At 39.3% G+C, this 25,499-nt stretch overlaps 1 protein-coding gene across 12 annotated transcripts in view; it reads left to right on the forward strand.

Annotated features, from left to right (window-relative positions):
• The window catches only part of EGLN3 (egl-9 family hypoxia inducible factor 3), a 101,704-nt gene that overhangs the window by 5,414 nt on the left and 70,791 nt on the right, over positions 1-25,499 (forward strand). For 5 of the 12 annotated variants that reach the window (XM_040970124.1, XM_040970129.1, XM_040970130.1 and 2 more), the window contains 4 exons: positions 9,850-10,034; positions 10,375-10,448; positions 11,423-11,587; positions 11,747-11,873. The exons of 1 other annotated variant lie outside the window; for it this stretch is intronic. The gene's annotated coding sequence lies outside the window, so the exon portion shown is untranslated. Of the gene's footprint in view, positions 1-2,979; positions 3,033-9,849; positions 10,035-10,374; positions 10,449-11,422; positions 11,588-11,746; positions 11,874-25,499 lie in introns of those variants that run through there. 6 more of the 12 variants (XM_040970125.1, XM_040970128.1, XM_040970131.1 and 3 more) reach the window with 6 other exon arrangements.

The following is a 25,499-nucleotide window of genomic DNA, read 5'->3' on the forward strand; positions in this document are numbered from 1 at the left end:
ACTGTGAGGATTGAGAAAGTAATTTTACATAACACTATAATCAGATGCAGTATTTTGGAAGCATCCAATGAATGTTTGAAACCACTTCTTTTGTTATTATCTCCTAAGGAATATTACTGTTGTATTTATGATTAAAAACTTCCCCCCTAAAAGCTCAGATTGATTGAAAGCAAATTGCTCAAGCACTTAAAATTATTTGTGGTGTTCTCCTATGTCTAATCTTAGTTTCATTCTTTTCCTTTTGACTCTTGTCAGTTTCTGGCTGAGGGTTTTGGTGATGCATTAAGCGCTTTTCTCATGAGTTTAAACTACTAAAGGTACAGACAACCACAGGGCTTAGTTCATGATTTTATAGGAGGCCAGAAGGCTGGCATTTTTCTGAAAAACAGAGAATAGAGCCAACAGCCTCCAAGAACTTTGAGTCTGAACTTGGGGAATCAGCTGGTTGAGCAGTCGGGTGGCTCATCTTTGGAGACAGGTACAGCTAGTGAGTCGCAGAGTAGACACAGGTGTTGGGTTAAGTTACACATCCAAGCTGTGAATGTATGAATCTGGTGTATTTATAAAACTGCTTCTAAAGAACTGCACTGGGATGAGAATAGAGATCTTCCATCCTCTGGTTCACTCCTCAAGTGACCACAATGGCTGGAGCTGGATCAGGCTAAATCCAGGAGCCAGGAGCTTCCACCACATCTCTCATGTGAGTGTCAGGAACCCAAGCACTTCTGGCTTCCACTGCTTTTCTCAGGCTAGTAGCAAAGGGCCGGATCAGAAGTGAAACAACTGGGAATTGAACCAGTGAACATATGGTGCCTGTTTGCCTCTCTAGTTTTATAAGAAATAAATTCTGGAAAATACAACAAGCCCTGTTTGTTGAATTCATGGCAGTGCAAAAGTTGGTGGACTTGATTGTTTTTACTTCCGTACAGCACAGAGAAAATCTGGGCTCCATACACTGGTGTGATAACGACTGTTGTAGCCGTAAAATTGATGATTCCCAATCTAAAAAATTAAGTGTTCAAGAATATATGTTCTTAAAATTAAGAATTTAAGTTTGCTGGGCCCAGCGCAATAGTATAGTGGTTAAAGCCATCACCTTGCATTGCATGCGCTTGGATCCCACAAGTGCGCTGGGTCTAATCCTGATGGCCCTGCTTCCTAACCAGCTCCCTGCTTGTAGCCTAGGAAACCAGTTGAGGATGGCCCAAAGCCTTGCGACCCTGTACCCATGTGGGAGACCTGGAAGAAGTTCCTGGCTCCTGGTTCCAGACCAGCACAGCACCAGCCATTGTGCTCACTTGGGGAGTGAATCATTAGACAGAGGATCTTCCTCTCTGTCTCTCCTCCTCTCTGTATATCTGACTTTCCAATAAAAATAAATAAATCTTTTTTTAAAAATTAAGTTTGCTACAATGAATACTAAAGTTAGAAGCTACTGTCTGTAAACAAAGGTTTATATGCAATTTTAGGTGCTATTTTATCCATGTCTAATCTAAAAGATTTCTTTAAAACATAAATCCTAAGAATATTAGATATAAATTTCCTTTGAAAGGCTTCAAGACAAAAGATGTAAAGTTTTCTTAAAATTCTTGTTTGGTGCAGAATGCCTCTCTCTCCTTGCTTTGCTACATGTTTGTATGATGAGGTGGTGGATCTTGGTGGTACATCTTCCGGAGTCATGTAACTGGATTTGTTTCCTTAAGCATGTGAGCTTTCAACAACTAGATTATTCGTTCACAGGCACCTTATAAGATCCTTTCCTTCCATTCCCCATTACACGTTGAAACAAACAGAAGGCAACAGCAAAGACCTCATGATGTATCCTATTATGTATTGGATCATAGGGCCATGCACTAGCCATAAGTGTGTTTCCTGGGAGTAAGCCTGGCACTTGCCCCAGATAACATACCAGTCTCTGGACTATAAACTCCTTGACCAGTGAGCCAAATTCAAGGGGCGATAGCAGAGCAAGATGCCTTGTCAAGCCAAGGATGTAGGGGATGAAGGACTGACTTTCTGGCTTGGGTCCTGGGGTGATAGTAGTGTGTCCTCCAAAACTGTGGCTTTCCTGGGGTCTCTCTCTTTGTGTCTTGGCATGTGTATTGGAGGAAAGAGTTGTGTGTTTTATTATTTCTATATGCTTTTTATGTGTTAGATATAATGCCACAAAAATGCATAAGCTCCCATTCAGCCTTGCAGACAGACTCATGATAGAGGAGAGCACATTCAATATGACAGATACTCTGAAAGATCCATGAAGACCAAGGAGGCAGGAATGAAGGGTCTATGGGATTTGGAAGACACTGATTTTACCATTAATAGAATTACTTCCCCTGTTTAATAACAACTAGCCTGCTAGAGGGAGAAGTAGAAGCCCTTAACTTGTTTTGGGGTTAATTTGGGAGACATTGACTGGTCCTATTAGCTAAAGACTAGTTTGTTGTTTTCAGCAATTTAGTGATTTGGCCTTAATCATTTCGGTTATTGAAAGACAATGTTCCTCTCGAAAGGGACACCCTGGAACCTACCCTCAAGTTTTCCAGATGTAGATATTCTAGAAATTATCTTTGACTTACACCTAATTTCCTAATTAAAAAAAAAAAAACATTTTTTAACCTAATCTTGTGGCAGACTGTCAGAAAACAGGCAACATATTTAAATTTTTGTAAAGATGAACATGTAAGCTCACTCCTTGCATCTGCAGCTCCTCTAAGAGTTGACATTAGAAACTGACTAATAATCATACAGAATTTGTTGGAGTATTTTCAAGTTGATTTCTTGAGACCGAATCATGGATGTCAATCATGTTGCGTAGCATGCATCAGTTCCTTGGCTATATAAATAGTTCCCTATTTTGATGTTAATGATAGATATTCCTTCTCCTTGGTATATACTCCTTTTCTTTAGATTTACTACTCCAGGTACTTGTCATTCCAATTCAAACTAATGATGATTTTTGGCTCTCTGTATCTGCAACAGCCAGACCCTGTCAGCCCTTTGATCTGCTGTCATGGAATTGAGACAGGACCCAGGTAGGTGGTTTTCTAGCCCCTGAGCAGATGAAGCATGGGTCCAGCACAGCAGTGTTTTGGCTTGAGAGTTTTCCTCCCTACAATCCATAATATACTCCCTTGTGGTATTTTAATATTTATCTGTCACTCCTAGTCGACTTCAAACTCCTTAAGAACAAGGGATGTGTCTCATGTACCTTCATGTTACATAAAGGAGTTACTTTAGGAAATATTTGCTTATAGGTTCTTCATAAATTAGATACTCCTATGCACTTTCCTCTGTGCTATCAGTGACAAAGAGCAGGTGCCATGAATGGAATTCTCAGAATCTGACTTAGAATATTTTTTTTCAGATGACAAAGATTCTGCTTATAAAAATACTATATGTGAATCTTTATTACCCTCATTCCTACCCTGTGTGATCCAAGCACCCTAATGTTGAAATAGGGCATGCTGCTGCAGGATCTGACAGTATTGATCCCACACTATTACAGGAAAGATGAAATCTGAGCCATGAAGAAAGAGATCTTGAGCCCACATGAAAGGCTAGTCAGCACAGAGTGGTATCTAACATTTCAGTAACATGCAGCTCCCATTTCCTGAGCATCTACTGTGTGCCAGGCATGCATGCATAGGATCTCATTTAATCTGCACAGGGATCCTGAGGCTTTGAGGGCTCATGAGGCTTCCCTAGGGTCACACAAGTAAACATGCCTGAAACTAAATCTATGAGCAAACCTCCCTCAAATCTGGCAATCTCCCAGAGCTCCCTGTCTCAGTGAGCAGAGGATTTAGTATCCAGTTCCTCGGCAGAGAAATCTTTCCTCTGTATCCAGCTTTGCTCAGTCTTGTCAGTGTAATGTCCTCCAATCTCTACACTGCTTCCATGACTTCCGCCTTTGTCCCAGTAACCATCTGCCCTCCTCAGTGTGCTCCTGTGTCTGTCAGTTCTCCATTTCCATGGCAAATGCCCGAGAGGATCTTCTTAGGAATGAAGATTTATTCTGCCTCACAGTTTTGGAGGTTCACAGTCTAAGATTGGGTGGCTTCATTAGTCTGGTATCTGATGAGGATGGAGGGTGATGGGATGCCTGCAGAAGGAGGATCACATGGAAAACCCAGAAGCAGAAAGAAATGCAAGGCCTGACTTAGCCTTTATAGCTAACCCTCTCACAAGTGGAAACTTCTGAGATACACCTTCCGTGACCTAAGGACTTTTCACTGGGCCCACCTCCTAGATATCCTAATTGTACCAGGTCTCTACCCTTAATCCATGAACATTGATATTAATCAATTAATCATTAACACCAGACTCTGTTGACCTTCAGTCCCTGGAAAATAGCAAAGGGCACACCCAAACTATTATCTAACCATAATATCACTTCAATAGTCCACTTTGCTCTTCTCAAACCTGTTCCCTATACTACCGCTTGCATAGTCTTCTCAATAGTCACATATAATCTTGAGATTTTCTTGTTTCTCTAGCAATTTTTCCATTTACTCTGGAAATAAAGACCAAACTCCCAATCTGGTCTGGCCTCTAGCTGAGCACTGTAGTCTCTTATTCTCTGGGCTTCAGTTATATCATCCATTTCCCCAACTGAAAAACTTCTTTTCTTTCCTCTTGTACTCTAGATTGATGCCACTTCAGCAGCAGGAACTTATCTTATTAGCATCTTCTTCAAGCTGCTTCTTTGTACTTGGATGATGCTGTGCCATCTTTCATGGTTCTAAGTTGCATGTTTAATTGTATAATTTACATCTGATTATTCTATTAGTCTGTAAGGTTACTGAAGGCAGTGAATAGTTTCGTTTGCTGGACCATAGCCTAAAACCTGATAAGTAGATGACCACTTGTTAAGTATTTATTGAATAAATTAGAGCCCCCAAAGCTAGTAAGAAGCATTTAGCATTTCAAAATCTATTTTTAAATCCCTCCCCGAAGATTGCTTTGTGATCAGGGTACAGACAGGCCTCCAAATGGTCACTGTTATCAAGTGGCTTCATCCATAAAGATGGAGGGAGATAAAGGCTGGGAATTTGGTCCATGCTTTCCCTTGGGTCTGGTATATTTTAAAAAATATGTACTTTCTCTCAGTTAACTGTTCATTCCCTGTATAAGAATATACCTGAGACAAGCTACTCAACCCATAAGGCTAAAGGTTCAAAGTCTAAGATTGGTCAGGGTCAAATCTTTGGCCTCTGGGAAGGGTAGCGGATGGAAACACATCACTGGGTGCACATGTAGGAGCAAATGGTCACATATGGATCAGGAAGCAGAGAGTGATGGGTGTGTTAGGCTTGCTCGTTTTGTCAACAACCCTTACATGAGAGCTGAAGGGTTTGAATTAGAGCCACTTTCCCAGAGCCCATCTTTCATTACCTAGGGACCTTCCACCAGGCTCTACCTCCTGAAGATTGTCCTAACTCCCAGCACTGCCACTCCAGGGACCAAGTTCCCAACACATGAAACTTTGGGAGGGCACAGTTCGCAGCACAGCTGGCAACTGAGTTTGTGGGCAGTCCTTGTACACTCGCTCTGCCCCAGCATCTTTTCAGTTACCTTACACAGATTCATAACATTCATCTCTCAGCAAGTCTTAGCTGTTTCTTCTTAAAAATATCTATATATCTATATATATATATAAAACATAGACAAGTTAGCTAGCTTTTCTAAAGCCACCTAGAAATTAAGGAATAAATATGGAATATAAAAAGTGTAAGAAAGAAATGGTCATCTTGAGATATGATTGTCATTTTTATTTAGCTCTTGTTTAAATTCCTGTGGAACTGTGGTCTTTTTTTTTTTTTACTTACTGAATATGTAGTTAGTGCTATATGAAGCCTGTGATTACAGGGTGGACTGAAATTATGATTTTTAAAAATTAAAGAAAACAAATGGAAAAGGATTGAAGGAGAGAAAAGGGAGAGCAAGAAAGTAGAATTAGAATTATACCTATGAAATACATGTGAAATTAAATGATGGAAGCTGGGTTTAAGTCCAAGTTCACTTGGCTGCAAACCTGTAATCATAATCCCTTTAGCTTTCTGTCAGTGTAACTTGTTTAATTATTTTTTTTTTTTGTCCTTTGAGGATTTTGACCTCTTTTTCTCTTACATCTGCATTTATCTCTTTTTAAAGTTATTACTTCTCTTCTCTCACCACTACCCTTTTCCTCTCCTCTCCCCCTCCTTTCTTTCATCTCCTAATTCCATTAATGATGAGAAGAGCGACATTATTTACCTGAAACTTATATTTCAGGAAGCTTTCTATCAGCAAACAAGAGTAACTTGGTAACTTTGTAAAACAAAATGCAGATGAGAATGATAAATCTCTAAGGCTTGCATGCCCCTGGTTATGAAGTGGTTTTAAAATCACCTCCAGTTTTGAACTTTGAATTTGCACTGGTGAAGACAGTCAAAGCAATAGAAAGAAAGAGAAAAACTTCAAAACCGCCCGTATTTTTTCTCTCCCTGTAAGAAAGCTACTGTAAATTGTGGCACTGCTTTTCAAATAAGATTAGATTCTGCCGCTGCCTGCTGCTTCCCCACACATTTCATCTCCTTTCTAGAAGTCGCAGAAACCTCTCTTGGGACCCTGGGTAATGTGAAGAAAGAATAGAGTGTTCAGGCACACAAGTTGTACAGAGAACTGAGGCACACTGATTTGCATTTCTGGGTCAGCATGACTTCCCTTTCATTTAACCCCAGTACTGACCCTTGTTTTCCAACACATTGGCTCTGTCAGCCAGCTGTGAGCATGCACTGGGCTCATCTTGGGGGCAGACACTGGGGTAGGCGTGGCCTCCCAGCTTCCCAAAGACTGCAAACCTCCCCGGACACTGCTGGGCCAGTTTCCCAGCATCATTAAGATCATTTCCACGAGGAACTAGTCATCATTTGAAGTGTCTCTGAGTGCAGATTTGATTCAGATTTAATTGGGTAGCTTTGAGGGTCACTGGAGAACAAAATGAATGTTAAAAATCACGTATTCATTTGTACCCATGGAAGCCAGAGAAAAGCAAGGGAGAGCAATACATACGTATTCTCTTCTTTCCCTTTGGGTAAAAGTCAGGCTGGGAATTCCATAAGGAGTATGTCAGAGAGAGGTACATTCTTCTAAGATGTTTAGAATCAAGTCCTTTCTGCTGTCTCAGTCACGGCATCATTTCCCTCAAGAAAGAGAAAAGACTCCAGAAAAATTTTGTAAACTGGAATGTAAGAGGGTTGGTCACCAGTTGTTCAACTGCAGGGAGCTCCACTTGGCAGTAGTCTATAAAAGTAGTGGTGGATCGCAAAGTACAAAGTGTTGGACCAATGCCAGACAGAAGCCTGGTGCTAAAATGAAGAAGATAAAGTGTTGATTCAATGCCTGCTTGAAAGAGGTATACCTCAATTAGTAAAAATATTTTTATTGATTTTTTATAATTACAAAACTAGTAACATATTTATATAGTACCTGAATAATATCTCAGTAAAACTTTTTATTTTTAAAAAGAAAAAAATTGCTTTTATTGGAAGGCTAATTTACAGAAAAAGAGAGGCAAAGAGATAAAGATCTTCCATCCACTTGATTCACTCTCCAAGTGGTTTCAATGGCAAGAGCTGAGTTGATATGAAGCCAGGAGCCAGGAGCTTCTTCCAAGTCTTCTATGTGGGTACAGGGTCCCAAGGCTTTGGACCATCCTCCTCTGTTTTTCCCAGGCTATAAGCATGGAGCTGGAAGGGAAATAGCGCAGCCAGGACATGAACCGTATGCTGGCGCTTGTAGGAGGATTAGCCTGTTGAGCCATCACACTGGCCCCAACAAAACTTTTTTTAATGGTAATGTCTCTCTGATCTGGGACAACTAATATGGAGAGCACAGAAATGTAATCTCTGTTGGTGAGACTAGCATATTGAGAATTAGCAGCTTTACACAGCAAGAGTCTGAATTCACAAGTAATAGTAGGATTTTCGTTTTAATTTACTTTTATATTATGTAATCTTTTTTTCTCCTTTTTCTACATGCTATGCCATGATAACTGTAAATACCAGAAAGTTCAGCTTATTACTGCGAGTTTAAGGAGTGAATAGACTATTGTAATAATTTTGGGAAAAGAGTGAAGGAAGAAGATAGGGACGGAGGAGTGGGAGTTTGGAATGCCTGTACAAAAACAAGTAAAGTGAGCACTATAGAAAAGATATATAAATAATGAGAATAAAAACAATAATCACTAATCATCCCAATTTCCACAAATAGCTATAATAGCATGGAATGTTTTCTATTATTTTCAAGTGTGTGAATGCAAACCTGAAGTAATGTAATAAATACTGCTGAAATCACCTTTTGCTTCATGAATCCTAAATATCAGCTAATCTTCTTCCTTTTCATGAAAGTTTTCGAAAGTATTTAGACCGTTGTCCATTGTTGAACATCAGATTGTCTCTAAGCTTTTATACTGCATAAGTTCTCTAATGAGTTCCTTGTAGTTTTATCTTTGTGCACATTTTGTTGATTTCCTAGATAAACTAGATATTTTATTTCAAAAGCAAAGATTATATTCTCCTTTGATATTTTAAAATTTTGTAAATAGCATAGGAAATGAGTGTTAGGAATCATGTGTTCAGTTGTGTCCATGGCTGTGTGCTGTGTGTCCTGTGTGGTTGCTCATCATTTAGGGTATCAGGATAGCCAATGGAGAACCGTGATTGATATGTTCTCTCTCTCTCCCCCCTCTTTCACTTTTGGGTGGGGGTCATGCTGAAAATTCTGTGAAGACTTGCTTATGTATTTTCCTGAAGGAATCTATATACAACTTGAATCAATTTATACTAGTTGAGTATATCATTGGTCTTATTTTTATACACATACTCCAGGATTAGTTACTGTAATTTAAACATTTCCCCCAATTTGACAAGTGAAAAAATGGTATCTTATAACTTGTTAGAATTTGCATAGCATCAAGTCTTAATGAAGTAAAGCTTTCTTCTAAATGATTATTGGCCATTTTCAAGTTACTTCTACCCTTTAGACTTTTCTTATGGGTAGTTTATTTTTTTTTTTTTGTTAGTTTCCAGGGTCTTTTATCTAAGAAGGCTATTAATCCTTTGTTATCTTTTTGTTGTGATTTTAAAAAAAGAATCTCTGCTGAAGTGAAAGTGATGCATGCAGATTTTTTCCTTAGAAAGAGAGCAATTGAGCTGCAACCAATTACAGAAACAAAGCTTACCCTTGACTGGGAACGCTGGGTAGGTCAGGTGCACCTTGTTGTTTTCTGAGACATGCTTCCAATCAAAAAGGCAGATAGCATCATCTTTAGAAATAATTGTGACTTTAATTTGAGATAAATAATTACTTTAAGCTAAATACAGCAAAATTAGCTTTTGAGCCTTAGTCAATCTTGTATTTATAAAGCTTGCATTGTCAAGGAACTTTTATTTGAAACATTTTTAAAGGTCAATTTATGTTTTTGTTTCTTTTTAAATTTAACTGCTCCATGAGTGAGGTAGTATCCCATATTTTAGTTATGATCCAATTTGGAAGAAACTAAATCAGAAGTTTGAATTCTAAGGCAAAGGAGCTCTGAGGGTTGGTTGATCTGCTAAATCAGATATTTAAAAAGAATTTGATTTTTTTTTTTAAAAGATGTATTAATTTATTTTAAAGGCTGAGTTACAGCGAGAAGGGAGCAACAGAGAGAATCTTCCATTCTCTGGATCCCTTGGCAGATCACCACAACAGCTGGTGATGGGCCAAGCCAGAGCCGAGTGCGTGCCTGTAATTCTATCCAGGTTGGCCATGTGCAGTATTTTGGCAGCGGCCCAAGTACTTGACCTTTCTATTACTGTTTTCCAGGTACATTAGCAAGGTGTTGAATTAGAAGTGGGTCATCTGGCACACAAACCAGCATTTATAAGGGATTCCAGTGTTGTGGGTGATGACTTGAGCGACTATTCTCCAACCATGGACATGCTTCGTGATCTTAAATGAACATCTTTGTCTCCCCCAAAGGGAGTAACAGCCCCTGTGTTCATGTGAGGGTAGGAGTGGTGTTTGAATTGCCAATGAGATCTTTTAAGCATGTGGTGTTTTCCAAAGAGAAATGAATAATCATTTCACAGTGTAGCTCTTTACTGCTACTTAAAAATGTAATTTTACTTAGGTGTGGGTGAATGCATGACTGTGGGTTCACGCATTTTGTTGCCTATTTGAAGTCACTCATCATTGGAAACTTTTTTTTTTTCAGTTTTCCTTCCATAATTCATGCATATGTATTTTTAAAATCCTAAAATGATTGCTATTTTAATCTTTTAAAGAGGTGAGATTAGAATGTTTTTAAAAATGTATTTGTGTTCGTTTTGTTTCATTTGAATGACAAAGAGATAGATGCAGAGAAATCTTTCACTTCCTGGTTCCTTCTTCAAGTGCCTGAGACAGCCAAAACTGGAATCCAGGTATTTCCTCTAGATTTCCCACATGGATGGGAGGGACTGGAGTACTTGAGAGACCATCTCTTGCCTTTTATGATGTGCGTTAGCAGAGAGTGAGACTGGGAGAAGAGGCTATAGGACCTGAACCAGCATTCCAATAGGGATTGGGGGGGGGGGGCGGTTCTTAACCAGTGACGTAACTGTCACATGACCACCTCAAGATTGCTGTTTTTAAAGGTTTATTTATTTATTTGAAAGTCAGAGTTATGAAGAGAAAGAGAGAAATAGGAAAAGATAAAGAGAAAGACAAAGAGAGAGAAAGAGAAGAAGTCTTCCATTGGCTGGTTTGCTCCCCAAATGATTGCCAACAACCAGAGCTTTCCAGGATGAAGCCAAGAGCCTGGAGTTTCTTTCAGGTCTCTCATGCAAGTACAGGGGTCCAAGCACTTTGTCCATCTTCTTCTGTTTTCCCAGGTATATTAGCAGGGACCTTGATTGAAAGTGGAGAATCTGGGAAGTCAGTTGGTGGCCATATAGGATGCCGAAGTTGCAGAGGGTTGCTCAACTCTGTGTAACAGTGCTTGCCTGGATTATTTTAAAAAAATGTTGACATTTTCGGGCCTGGCGCGGTGGCGCAGTGGTTAAGGTCCTCGCCTTGCATGCCTGGGATCCCATATGAGCGCTGGTTCTATCCCGGCAGCCCCGCTTCCCTTCCAGCTCCCTGCCGGTGGCCCGGGAAAGCAGTCAAGGATGGCCCAAAGCTTTGGGACCCTGCACCCGCATGGGAGACCCGGAAGAAGCTCCTGGCTTCGGATCGGCATAGTATTGGCCGTTGCGCTCACTTGGGGAGTGAATCATCAGATGGAAGATCTTCCTCTTGTCTCTCCTCTCTATATATCCGCCTTTCCAATAAAAATAATAATAATAATAAAAATGTTGACATTTTCAAGTGATAGATAATTATTTCTTATTTATTTATTTATCTACTTATTTAAAAGGCAGAGAAATAGAGCTCTCATCTGTGGGTGTACTCATCCAAGTATCTGCAGCATCTTGATGGGACAAAGCTGGAAACTACCAACTCAATCATATCTGCCTTGTTTAACCCAGCAGTGTGAGCTCTGCTTGCTGCCTCCCAGGGTAGCAGCAAACTGGAATTGAGAGTAAGTCCAGGACTGGAACCCACATATTCCAATATAAGATGAATGTATCTTTTTTTTTTCTGAGAAATATTTTATTTCTTTGAAAAGCAGAGTGATAGCTAGAGAGGGAGAGATGGAAAGATGTTTTCATCTTCTAATTTATTCCCCAAATGGTTGCAGGATTCAGGACTGAAGCAGAGTGGAGCCAGGCGTCAGGAACCCCATTCTGGTCTCCCACATCGATGCAGGAACCTGAGCACTTGGGACAGCTTCTGCTGCTTTGGGACATCTTCCACTGCTTTCCCAGGTACAATGGCAGGGAGCTGGATGGGAAGCATAGAAGCTGGACTTAAACTGGTGCTCAGATGGGATTCCAGTATCCTAGGCAACAGCTTCACGTGCTGTGCCACAGCAGTGGCCCCAATGGGGTATGTGCATCTTAACTTTTGGCCAAGGCCTACCTGAAGATGGCTGTTTTAAAATGATTGGCAGTAATTCTTTCACCAGTGAAAATAATGATGTCTTAACCCAAAGCATAAATAAAAGGCTCTGTCAAGTTCCCCTGCTGGAGAACAGAATTCTGCTCTTCAAGTACAACAGCCCTGTGGCTTGTCTCCAGATTGGCGAGTTGCAGTGAGGATAATGCTTTAAGTGATGAAGTTGGCATTTCCCATCTGTTGTACCTCAAATACAGGCTTCCTTCTCTCTACCAATCACAAATATAAAATCTCTGCCAATAGTTTGACCATCTGGATTTCCCATCATACCCTGTTTTCCCACCTGGAGATTCAGAGCAGGTCTTTGATTGATGTTTTTCAAAACTGCCTCATAAAATCAAAGGACAGATGAACAATATTTTTCTAAAATTGTAAATGGTAGAACCAACAGGCATAATTTCTGTTATTGCATTTAGAATTGTTAATAATCTTGGCCTCTGGGGTGTTGATTTTTATTTTTGTCTTTAAAACAGGCCACACATTCTCACTAGCTGCTTTTGCTAAACAAAGTCAGACCTGAGATTAAAGCAGCGAGCCAGGGAAGTCCCAAGTAGTTGTTCAATGTTAAACACAATGAGTTTTACATTTTAATTAAAATGAATAAAACTTTAATTAATATTAAGTTGGTTTGCCTTCTCTTAGGGAGCCAAGTACCACCTAGGTTATGTCATCTGGCAGGCTCTGCTGCTGGAAGCATCACTTCAGTGTATTTAAGGGAAAAAGCATTATTCAGAATTATTAGCTGCTTGGCTGTTTCCGTAGACCTATCAGCTTTCAGTCTGGTTGGTTCCAAATTTCCTTTTATTCTTAGCAAGCTGGAAATTTGTCTACTTTTGTTCTTACCTAATTTCTAACTGGAATGACAGAAAAAGTATTAAGCTATGGTTTCTTTCTAGATCCTATCAGTTTCCTTAAACACAGTAATCTCTTCTGCAAGCCACTGGTGTGCTGCTGAGGGTTACTGGGCCTCACAGACCAGCTGCTGTCTGTGCCCTGCAGAGCTGTTTGCTTCTGGGGAGCAGGCAACTACTTCCCCAAAGGGTCACACTCTTGGAGACTCTTGAACGTGAACAACAGTGCAGAAACAGGAGCTCTCGCTGCTTTCCTGGCATCAAACAAAAGGACCTGGCCACGTGAATATCACGTTTTTACTTCCTTTGTGGTTCAGATGAGAGAGCAGGTGCAATTGCACAGCAAAATGAAGCTGACCCCTACTAGGATGGTATTGTCTGCCAGCTCTGCCCCAGCTAGGCCAGGCCTTTTCAGCTAATAATTAATAATATTTGAAAGGTCCAGGGTGCAGAGAGACAATTCAACACAAGGTTGGGACTATCCACTCTGCGTCATGTAGCATTACTAATCAATGTGATTAAAGCAACTTTTATCTGGCTCAGAATGTGGTGTTTGAAACACATTTCTGCCTCAGTTGGTAGGCTTACTTCCTCCTTTCTTTGTAAAGCTTCACAACAAGTAGCTTGATGTGAAACTGGAACTCAGTGTGGGGCAAGAGGATGGGTGGAGGGATGGTCACATTATGAAGTTATTGCAAATGTACTGACTGGTGATTTCACACGTACACATTCCACATTACAGGAAGCTCTCACGGTTAAGCAAACCATGTCCTGTTGGCCCCTCACCACCAAATTTTCCATTGCTGATCTCTAAAATCCTAGCTTCCAAAATGCTTGCTTATTTTAGCACGTCCATTGCCTTTGTGGAGTAAAACAGGAGGAATATGATCACTTGAATTTCAAGAATAGGAATACAATCTACATGAATGAAGAAAATCTGGAGGACAAGGAGATTTTTTTAGCCTCTTGCACATTATATGTTCATCCTTCTTTCAACAGTGCTTCGTTTACACTGACTTTTTAAATACTAAAACAATATTGCCCATGGATCATAAAAATTTTTACCAGCTCTATTTGTTCACAGTAGTCATTCCTTCTCATTTCTTTTCCTTCTTCACATATGTATCTTTTTAAAAAACTTATTTATTCATTATAAAAACTAATAAAAAATCAAATACTATAAAGACATTTAAATTAAAGTCATCCACACCCTGCCAAGCCCTGTTTTATTTTCCTAAGCATTCTCTATTAACCTTTTGGTGGGAGTTCTCCTGGTCTCATTTACTTTTACATGCTTGCACAACCAGAGTCTGTGTAGGTTTCTATAAATCCTGGGCAAGTGAAGTAACACAGGCAAAGACGGAACTGACTTGCTCCAGGCATAGATCCAAAAAAAAAAAAAAGCACTGAGTGAAGGGGGAGGGAGGCAGGAAAGGGAGGATGAAATGAGACCCAAGAGAGATGAGAAGAAAGATACAACTCCTTTCTCCTCTCCTAAAGGTCAGCTCCTTGGGGATATGGTTTCAATCTTAATCATTTTTATAAATTTTTCAAATTAGAAGACTTCCGAGGAGGTAGATGATATTGAGTGAATGCGTAAGAATAACGAGCAGAAACTCTGAAGCTCAGGTTTGGTAAAGTTCCTAGAATAATTTTATTAGTTTCTTTCTTTCTTTCTTTCTTTCTTTCTTTCTTTCTTTCTTTCTTTCTTTCTTTCTTTCTTTCTTTCTTTCTTTCTTTCTTTCTTTCTTTCTTTCTTTCTTTCTTTTCTTTTCTTTTCTTCCTTCCTTCCTTCCTTCCTTCCTTCCTTCCTTCCTTCCTTTCTTTCTTTCTATCTTTCTTTCTTTTTTTAATAATCTAAAGGCTTTCTTTGCCTGTATTTGTGATCTGTAACTTAGTTTTATAATCTGCATGCAATCAGCACATGGCATTTTAAGTACCATTTAAAGTGCCATGGATAGTTTTTGCTAAATTAATATTAGGTATTAAAAACCCTCTAGAAGGAAACCAATCTCGGAAAGGAAGTTGTGAACCATATCTTCTAGTTGCTTGATGGAAGATTTTACTAGAAATGTCAATGAGACTAAAAATAGCTCACAGGCCCTCTGCCTCGCCTTGGGAAAAGGAATCTGTTGGCTAATGACTCCCCCAAAACAGTCAAAGCCTTTCTCTTGGGCAGTTTGAATGACGAGACCCAAAAATAAACAAAAGCAAACTGATGATCAGAAGTAGCCCCAGATTGTCACAAAAACCAAGGGAAGTGGAAAGAAGGCAGTAAGCAGAAACTATGAGGCAATAGATGACTTCAGTCATTAGAGGCTTTGAGTGAAAGCATAGAAAGCCATCAGCTAATAGGAGATTAACAAGACGAAGCAAGAAGAGAAAGAAAGAGAACAGGAGTTGCTTCAGGAATGGCAGGCTGGCGGGGAAATTGCTACTGGCCTCTGAGCTATGTTCTGATTTTCCGTGAAGTCTAGCTTGAAGCCTTGTTGCTTGACTTCCTGACCCCTGCTAAGTTGTATTGTTCTAGATAAATGAGTAGGTCTCCGTATTATGCAACTTGAGCAGCCTATCTGGAGTTCACCTTTACATTCCATTCCTTTGCAGTTTGTAGAGAGACACACAGACACTCTCAAGAGAGTATTACATGAGAGTAAATGGTTTGTTGATGTCATCACATTTCAACCTTTTTTCCTGCATTGGAATTCTTGAAGTTTGATTTGATCTGTACAACCATTGTTGACTTAGATTAAGAAGATTTATAGCTAAGCCAATGGACAAATTTACAATTTGCAGTAGAATTTTCTGGAGGCAGGTATCTTTTATATGTATTATTGCATGTGTTCTTATCAGAGCTCTCTATAGTCTACCCTTTTCTCTGAGCATTACTTCTTTCCTCCCTTGTGATGACAAAAGTACATTTATGAACCTTGTTTACCTTTCTCTTCCTTCTCTCCATGGAAGTGCTACTCCTCTCCTCTTCTCACATAGATTTCTGTAACTAGACTTACCACTAGGAGACCTTTACACATTTCTGAATCTCCATGGGACCCTAACACTGGAAAGATGTCACCAGTGTCTCTTAATTCATTGAGTTCAGTTGCAAATATTCCTCCCCTGAAGTTTTCTTTGTATTCTTACCCCTTCTCAGAAACCGAACCTCAGTGGGCCAGGCCCACAGCTCAGAATCTTTTTTTCCTTCTCTACCTAGTCTCCACTGTCTATGATAGCAAAGTCCTAGCAATTATACTTTTGATACCAATTTTATTCATCCCTCTTTGTGTTCATTACTTATTTCTGCAATAATCAGGATAACCAATTTTAGCAACTATCAACGAATATTTTAAAAGACTTTTACTCTGTTTCCCAAGGTTAAGAATTAGGGCATGGCAAGCTACTGTTTGAGGCTACAGATGTCCCAAAGCTTGATTAGGATTGGAGAATCCCATGTTAACATTGCTTGTTAAATTTTGTTCAATGTGATTGTTAGTAAGTGTTGGTTTCTTGCCGGCTATAGGCTGGAGGCTTCAATTCCTCACCATTTGTGTCTTTCCATAGGGCTGATCATAGTATAATGCCTTGTTTATCCCATAGGGAAACAGATAAAGAATGTCTTATGCTCAGGCAGATGCTTCAGTTTCATTATTCCTGATCTTATAAGTCACACACCATCTTTTTTTTTTTTTCCATATTCTGTGTGTATTTCTTAGACACAAACCACTAAGTCCAGCCCATACTGAAGAGGAAGGGAATTAAGGGAAAAGAGTCATTAAAGACATTTTTTATAAAGATTTATTTATTTCTATTGGAAAGTCATATACAGAGAGGAGGAGAGACAGAGAACAAGATATTCTATCCACTGATTCACTCCCCAAGTGACTGCAAACGCTGGAGCTGCGCCAATCCGAAGTCAGATGCCAGATACCTCCTCTAGCTCTCCCACCCAAATGCAGAATCCTAAGGCCTTGCGCTGTCCTCCACTGCTTTCCCAGACCACATGCAGGGAGCTGGGTGGGACATGGGGCTGCTGGAGTTAGAACCAGCACCCATATGGGATCCATATGTTCAAGGCATGGACTTTAGCCACTAGGCCATCATGCTGGGTTCCTGAAGACATTTTTCAATGCTGCTATAACTCTTTCTGCTTCTATGGTCCTAGCTCAGAGCTCCTACTACAACAACACTTGGTTTCAAGATAAAGATGGGAGCCCAGTCATTGTGGCACAGTGAATATAGACTATCTGTAACACCAATATCCCATATGGGAACTGGTTTGTGTTCCAGCTGTTCCACCCATGATCCAGTTCTCTGATAATATGCCTAGGAAAAGTAGCTTAGAAATATGTCCTGAGTTCTTGGGCTCCTGCACTCATTTGGAAACCCAAATGGTGTTCCAGGCTCCTGACTTCTGCCTGACCCATATCCAACTACTGTGGCCATTTGAGGAGTGAACCAGTAGGTAGATCTCTACTAGCACCCATGTAACTCTGCCTTTCAAATAAATAAATAAATAAATAAATAAATAAATAAATAAATAAATAAATATTTTAGAAAGATAAAGATTATTTATGTGGCCAATGTCTGTTCCTGCATTACTACCTGATTGTCATATCTGTCAGTCTGTTTTTGTTTGTTTCCAAGATTTTCTTTTTGTTTGTTTTTGTGTCATGTTCAGACTTCAGGCTTTGATAGGTCCAGGCAATTGGTATCTGATGTCATTCTAGTTCCCCTCATAGAGGCTGTCTTTTGGTCAAGTGCTGATTCCAGGCACAATCAGTGTGGCTAAGATGACGAGTAACTTAACCCTGCATAAAGTCCCTCTATCTTGAGCCAGTCTACCTGTGGCTCTGCCTCCACTGGTCTATTTTCAAAAGGCCTAGAGAACCCTTTCCCCTCCTGCCTCTAAGCTTTTACACATCCTGTTTCTCCACTTGGCAATCTCTTTCCATTCCCACTCAGCTCATGCCAGCCCATCTCTACCCATCAGAGAGCTGTTGCCTCTTCTGTCTGACTTTCTCACCCTTCCAGTTCCATTAGGTTCTTTACGAGTTCTCAGAACACCCTGTACTGTGAGACATTTTGGGGGATGAGTAATTTGGATATCATCATTATGTTCTTGGCTGCTTTTCTCATCTGCACCTTTGTACTTGATTCATTTCCAGATTTAGAAAACAGGAAGAAAGAAGAAAAAGAATGTAAGGATATCCAGTTGTGTTTGCAATTCAGATATGCAACCAAAATTTTTTTGGTACAAGTGCTATCAATATTGCATATGGCACACTGCTAACTAAAAATTTCTGGTGGATCTTCAGAAATCCAAATGTAACCTCCAACCTGTATTTTTCCTGGATATCCATCACTGTGGCTTTCAAACTGGGACCATTAGGTCCCTCTCACTGCAGTCACAGGATGTGATCTAACTTTTGGCATTTCATGGGAATTTCATGCTGGATTAACATCCTGCTCCATGCAAGTCTCATCCAGTGTGAGTGTGTTGTTCACCATTCTTGCAATGCAGAATCAGCTGGTATCAAGACCCCCAAGAGGTACAGATCAAGGTCCTTTCCTAAACAGTACCCTACTAGGAAATTTGAGAACAAAATGGATACAATTACTTTTGAAAACAACTAATACAAATACTAGTTTTCAAGAGTTGGAACCAAACCGACTTTTGAAAGGCTGCCCTTTGGGTAGAGACTCCTTAGTAATAAACTATTACTCAACACAATGTGTATGTTAAAATATTACAGGTACATAAATAGGTGCTCTCCTGTGTATTCATTTATTGAATCACAAGTAAACTCACACTGGTTTCAGCTTTAAATTTTTAGTAGTTCAACTTAGATAAACTAATATTCCACTGACCAATATTTAGGAAACATAAAAAAGAAACTTAAAAGGCAAGCACACATGTTAATCTCACTTTCTTTGCCTTTGGGGAGATTTATTCCAGGCTCCCTGTAAATGCCCTCACCCATTACTCCCTCCCATGCTCAGTTAGTTTAACTCATAGATATTATGACATTTTACTCTTAAAATATTCTGAGAAAATGAGAAAATTTTACTCTAAAATATTCTGACTCAATCACAATACTATTTCATAACTACAAAAGTGACAATAGTTCGTTTGTATTATCTGTACTTCATTTGGATTTTGTTGGCTCAGTGTCTCAAAAATGTTTATGTAAAGTTGGTGCGTTCAAATCAAAATTCAAGCCAGGCCCATGCACTGCATGCGGTGTTCATGCCCCTGACAGCCATGCATCATCCACAGCTCTGGACCAGCATCCTTTATCCTAATCTCAAGGATGCAGCTCTGACAGGATGTAGGTAACACAGAAGTTGAGAGCCTGAGAGTATTACAGGCTCAGAATTTTGACTGTTTTTAGAATACCCTAACACAACTTAACTATGTGAAATTTTAAAAGGTAAACTCACAAAATGATGCATATTTATGGTATATTAGGTGATGTTTTAATACACATTACCTAGTATGTAATGTCAACTCAGGGTAAACATGCCCAACTCTTCAAACACTTAACATTCGTTACACTGAATTTTTTCTTTATAGCAAGTCATTTAGTATGTCTGTTTTAGAATGCTAGAGCTTCATTTTATTTAACTGAATATTCATTAATTCACCTCTTCCTACTCTCATCACCACTCTGGTCTCTTAATAACCATCATTTTACTCTCGATTTTTGTATGAATGTTTTAGAACGAACACTTGAATCAATTCATTAGGTCACTTGTTGTTCTGTTCCTAGCTTGTTTTGCTCAACATGGCATCAATTCAATTCAACTCAATTCACCTCGTTGTATGGACAGAACTTCATCCTACTCTATCGCTGAGCAGTATCCATTGTATATGCATTGCCATGTATTTTTTTGTTTACCAGTGGTAGACACCCTTTTTCCAATATTGGGTACTGTGAATAGTGTTATTATAAGCATGGGAGTATAGATATTTCTTCCACAGACTTTTTTCACTTCCTTTGGATGTGTACCCAGTCATGGGATTACTGGAACATATGGTGGTTCTGTTTTTAGGGTTTTTTTTTTTTTTGGAGGAACCTATGTACTGTTTTCCACATGGCTATACTGACTGAATATTTCCATCAACAGTTTGAAAGCATTTTCTTTTCTGCATATCCTTACCAACACTTGTTACTGTTTTTCCTTTTGATAGTAGCTAATTTAACTGAAGCAAGGTATTGTCTTACGCAGGTTTTGATGTGTGTTTCCTTGATGATTGGTGATGTTGAACTTTTTTTTTTTAATTTCTAGTGGCCATTTGAAAAATGTTCATTTTAATTGATTGCCTGTTTTAACATTGGATTATTTGATTTTTTTGGGGGGGGTGTCAAGTTGTTTAAGTTCTTTTTTTGTTGTGTTTACCAATCCCTTGTCAAAATTGAAAATACTTTTTCCTATTGTTTGGGTTGCCTCGTTACTCTGTTGACTATTTCCTTTCCTTTTAGCTATGTGAAATCCTATTTGGCTTTTTTTGCTTTGTTTCCTGTGCTTTTAGTGTCTTATATGAATAGCTCATGCCCTTTCCAATGTGTTGAAACATAGTCATTGTATTTTCTAGCTGTTTCAAAGTTTCAGGTCTTTTCAGTTTAATCCATTCTGAGTTGTTTTTTGCATATAATGGAAGCTATGAGTCTAGTTTCAGTCTTCCACAAATAATATCCAGTTTCCCCTTCATCATTTATTGCAAATACTGTGCTTTTCAGTATGCATATTCATAGCAGCTTTGTCAAAAATCAGTTGGCTAGGGAGTGGGTAGAGTGGATAAACCACCACTATATATGGGTGCTGATTTGAGTCCCTGTTGCTCCAGTTCCTATCCAGCTCCCTTCTAATGGTTTGGAAAAAAATCAGTGGAAGATGGCCTGAGTACTTGGATACTGCCACCCACTTGGGAGACCTGGAAGAAGCCCCTGACTACTGGCTTTGGCCTGACCCAGACCAGGCTATTGCAGTGGTCTGGGGAGTGAATTAGCAAATGGAAGCGCTCTCTCTTGCTCTCTCCCTCTTTCTCTCTCTCTCTCCCTCTCCCTATTTCCCTCTGTCCCCTCTCATTCCCTTTTTTCTCCCTCTCTGTAACACTAGCATTCAAATAAACAAACAGATTTTAAGTTTTAAAAAATCAGTTGTCAGTGTGGGTTTATCTCTAGGTTATCTGTTCTATTCCACTGTCCAATCTGTTTGTTTTAGTGCCAATATTATATTATTTTAATTATGATAATGTTTTAGTTTATCTTGAAGGCAGGTAGTGTAGTGCCTTCTGCTTTGTCATTTTTCCTTAATGTGGCATTGACTATTTAATTTTCCAAGGTTATATTTGAACTTTAGGATTATTTTCTCTAGTTCTTTGAAGGATGACATTGGTATTTCTATAGGAATTGCATCAAATCTGTAGATAGCTTTGGGTAGTATGTGCATTTTAATATTGTTAAGTCTTCCAACCCATGAACACGGGCTGGCTTTCCATTTTGTGTTCTGTTAAATTTTGTTTCATAGTTTTCATTGCAGAGAACTTTAACTTCTTCAGTTAAATTTATACCTGGATATTTTACTTTATGTAACAATTTGAAATGAGATTGCCTTCTTGATTTCTTATTCAGATAATTTGATATTGATGTGTAATGATACTTATTTTTGTCTTCTAATTTCGTATCATGTAACTTGGCTAAATTTATTAATTCTAATAGTTTTTGTGGAATATTTGGGGCTTTAAAATGTAAAAAATATATCATCTGCAACCCATGACAGTTTGATTTCCTTCTTTCCAATCTGGATGCTGCTTTGGTATACATGTGATTTGGATCCTGAACTTAAGCAAAATGTTAAACACTAAATCCTTAAGTCAACGGTATGAAGAGAATAGAAACTCAATATATTATTTTGTCTAGAAGATCTAAAAGGTTTCTTTCTTGATCTACCGTTGTTCAGGAGTAAGTTGTTTTTCTTTTTTTTTTTAAGATTTACATATTTTTATCGGAAAGGCAGATATACAGAGAGAAGGAGAAACAGAAAGATCTTCTATCCATTGATTTCCTCCCTAAGTGGCCATATTGACTGGCACTAAGCTGATCTAAAGCCAGGAGCCAAGAAACCTCCTCTGGGTCTCCCACATGGGTACATGGTTCCAAGGCTTTGGGTCACCTCTTCTGCTTTCCCAGGTCACAGGCAGGGAGCTACGTGGGAAGTAGAGCAGCTAGCTGGGACATGAACCGGTGCCCATATCCCAGTGCATGCAAGGTGAGGACTTAATCCACTAGGCTTTCGTGCTTGGCCAGGTTGTTTAATTTTTATATTTTTGCATGATTTCTGAAAATTTTCTTGTAACTTATGTTAACTTTATTGCATTGTTGTCAGATATTTATCAATATTTGTTTAGCTTTGTTTTGTGACCCACTCTATGATCTACCTTGGATAAAATTCCATGTACATTTGGAAAGAATTTGTATTTTAGGACTGTTAGGAGGGATATCTCATAGATATCTGTTAGGTAGAGCTAGTCTATGGTTACTTGGTAATTGCTATTTCCTTGTTGATGAGCAGGATGGTCTATCAGAAGGGTGTTAAATGTTTCACTAATATTCTAGTGGGATCTGTCACTCCACGTAGGTCTATTACTTGCTTTATATGTTTGATTGGTCTTATCCTGAGTGCATGTATGTTTGTAATTGTTATAATCCCTCACTGAATTGACTCCTATGTCATTATACAATGACCTTTCTTGTCTCCTCTAAGTACTTTTACTGTAAAGTCTGTTTTGGCTGATGTGAATATAGCTACTTGAGCTTTCTTTTTAATTTGCATGAAGTATCTTATTCTATTCCCTTTTTTTTCAGTCTATGTATGTCCTTAGAGATGAGTTTCCTATAAACAGCATATAGCTATGTCTTATTCGTTTTTATATACCCATTCCATCTTTTAGCTGGAGATTTAATGAATTTATCTTTAAGGTAATTATTGATAAGTAAGGGTTTACTACTTTAATTTTGGTGCTTTGGTTTGTTTATTTTCTTAAGATTTGTTTACTTCTTTAAAAGGCAGAGCTGCAGAAAGAGAGAGATTGATCTTCCATCTGCTGGTTCACTGCTCACATGCCTTAACAGCCAGGGCTGTGCCAGGCTGAAGCCAGGAGCCTGGAACTTCATTCAGAATGCCTTGGTAGGTGGCAAGGACCCAAGAAGCTGGGCTATTGTCTTTTGCATCACCAGGCACATTAGCAGGGATCTGAAATACAACAACCAGGACTTGAACACACACACACACACACACACATACATGCATGTGCACACGCACACACACAGAGATATACAAATTCATTAACCTAATGAATTCCTACTTATTCTTTAAGAATCAGCAGTTTTTTAAGAGAAGCTTTCCTTAGCATTCTACCTTTCTCCCTCCCATGAGCAGACTAAACCAGAAACCCACATTAAGTTCTCACATTGTACAAGTAGCTTCCTTGTAGAGCACTTACTCAAATGCAAGTAAACATTTATTTGCAGAATTATGATTTTTAAAAATACATGTATTTTTATTAGGCAGATTTACAGAGAGTCAGAGAAGACAGAGAGAAAGAGCTTTCACTTGCTGCTTCACTCCTAAATGGCTGCAGTGGCAAGAGTTGGGCTGGTCTGAAGCTGGGAGCCAGGAGCTTCTTCCTGGTCTCCCACATGGGTTCTAGGGTCCAAGGACTTGGGCCATCCTCTGGGGCTTTTCCAGGCATAGTGGCAGGGAGGTGGATTATTTCAGAGGATCTTTGAACAGCAGATTGACTGCCCAGTTCTAGAGCCTCGTAAGCACATCAACGGGCCAGACTGAAGATTGGTCAGAGATGGACTACTTTTGGATGAGAGAAGGTAAAAGGAATGACATGGCATTGCAGTAGCCCAGGGTGTCTCTGTGTTCTTTGCACTCACTCTCGAGACACACAGAGGTAACTCAAAGTCAGTTATCCATGTTGACAAATCGCAAGGACTCTTGAAAGTCCTCAAGACTTCTCGGGGCTGAAATGCTTTCTTTTTTGGTGCAACTGACATTGATGTTAAAGAAAGAGAAAACTCAGATTCTGTACCTTTCCCTGGAACCTGTAAATTCCACATAATAGCAAGTCTGTTATAATGGAATGGTAATCTTCCACAGAATTTCACTAAATTATCACCTGTGCAGTTCTCAGCAGTTCCCTCCACTTGTGCTGAACAAATGTGTCGGAGTTGCTTAAGTACAGTACTGTGCTCGAGATGGCAGTGCCCAGGGACATTATTTACATGCACCCGTGCCATTTAGACCCTAACCACAAATTACTGTAGAGAAGTTAATAGAATTTAGGCAAGCTTCCAGAAAAGCCTGATGTACAAAATTGCCTCATGTATTTGTGGATGATAATAGAAATAAACATTGGAGAAGACAGGAAGCATGGCTGGTATAAAAGAGAGAAGTTCTTTGAATTTTACCAGAAATCCCTATCAGTTGGATGGCTGGGCATAGATGCTAGTTTCTATGGCTTTCTCTAACAGCAGAAAATTCATATTCGGGTTAGTTTTAGTTGTTTCCTATTGTCTCCTTGGCATTCACTTGCTAAAAGAATTTATTTTTAAAAGAGACAGAATTGGTTCTAAGATTTGCCGTTACTGTGAATAAGATCTCTACCTCCTGAAAGAGTGATAGCCAGTAATGTTATTCAAAGAAGCCCTCCACTCCTCAAATTTTACAAATGTGCCATGATAGTGTTAAATGAAGAGGCACATCTGCCTTATGCATGTTATGTACAAAGTGATTGTATTTAGTGGTACATTACGTGTGTGATTATATTTTTTATCTGCTTTTTGAATTGCTGGGAACCTAAAGTATTTCTTTTTTATGATTTGCTTATTTATTTGAAAAGTAGAGCTGCAAAAAAAAGACAGAAAGATAAAGATCTGCCATTTGTGGGCTCACTCCCCAATTGGTCACAATGGCTATTGCTAAACCATGTGGATGCCAGGAGCCTGGAATTCCAACCCAGGTCTGCAGTATGGGTGGCAGGGACATAAGAACTTGTATCTTCCTGTGCAGCTATCCCAGGTGCATTAGCCAGAAGCTGGATCAGAATTGGAGCAGGTGGTCTCAGGCTGTTGCTCATGTGGAATGCCAACATTGCAGGGGATGGATTAATTTGCTGGACCACACAGGGGCCACCTGCAGTATTTCTAAGTCCATCATTCTCTGAAAGAAAATATGGCAGATACACTCTTGGATTTGAAATTCATCACAAGTGATTTTATTATAGTCATGACAATCTACAACAGGAAGGTGAATGAATGAGATGGCCATTCTCTCGCTTGCTGTATTTCTGTGCCTGTTTCCCTCAAGTCTTGTTAAAACTCCAGGTGAAAGCATCCAACATACCCAGTTCCCCAGTCTTACTGATTTGCTTTTAGTCCACTTAAGGACCTAACTGAGCTCATAGGCTTTTAGTAAATTATCACATGTCAGCCTAGGAAACTGAAAATTTAAAACTCAGTGTTTAGTCTTATCCCACAACTTCAGCAGCATTTTCTGGAAGACCCTCAGCACCGC

The sequence above is a fragment of the Ochotona curzoniae genome, unplaced genomic scaffold (assembly GCF_017591425.1).
Source record: "Ochotona curzoniae isolate NIBS_2020 unplaced genomic scaffold, NIBS_Ocur_1.0 scaffold_4701, whole genome shotgun sequence".
In the NCBI taxonomy this organism is placed as follows: domain Eukaryota; kingdom Metazoa; phylum Chordata; class Mammalia; order Lagomorpha; family Ochotonidae; genus Ochotona; species Ochotona curzoniae.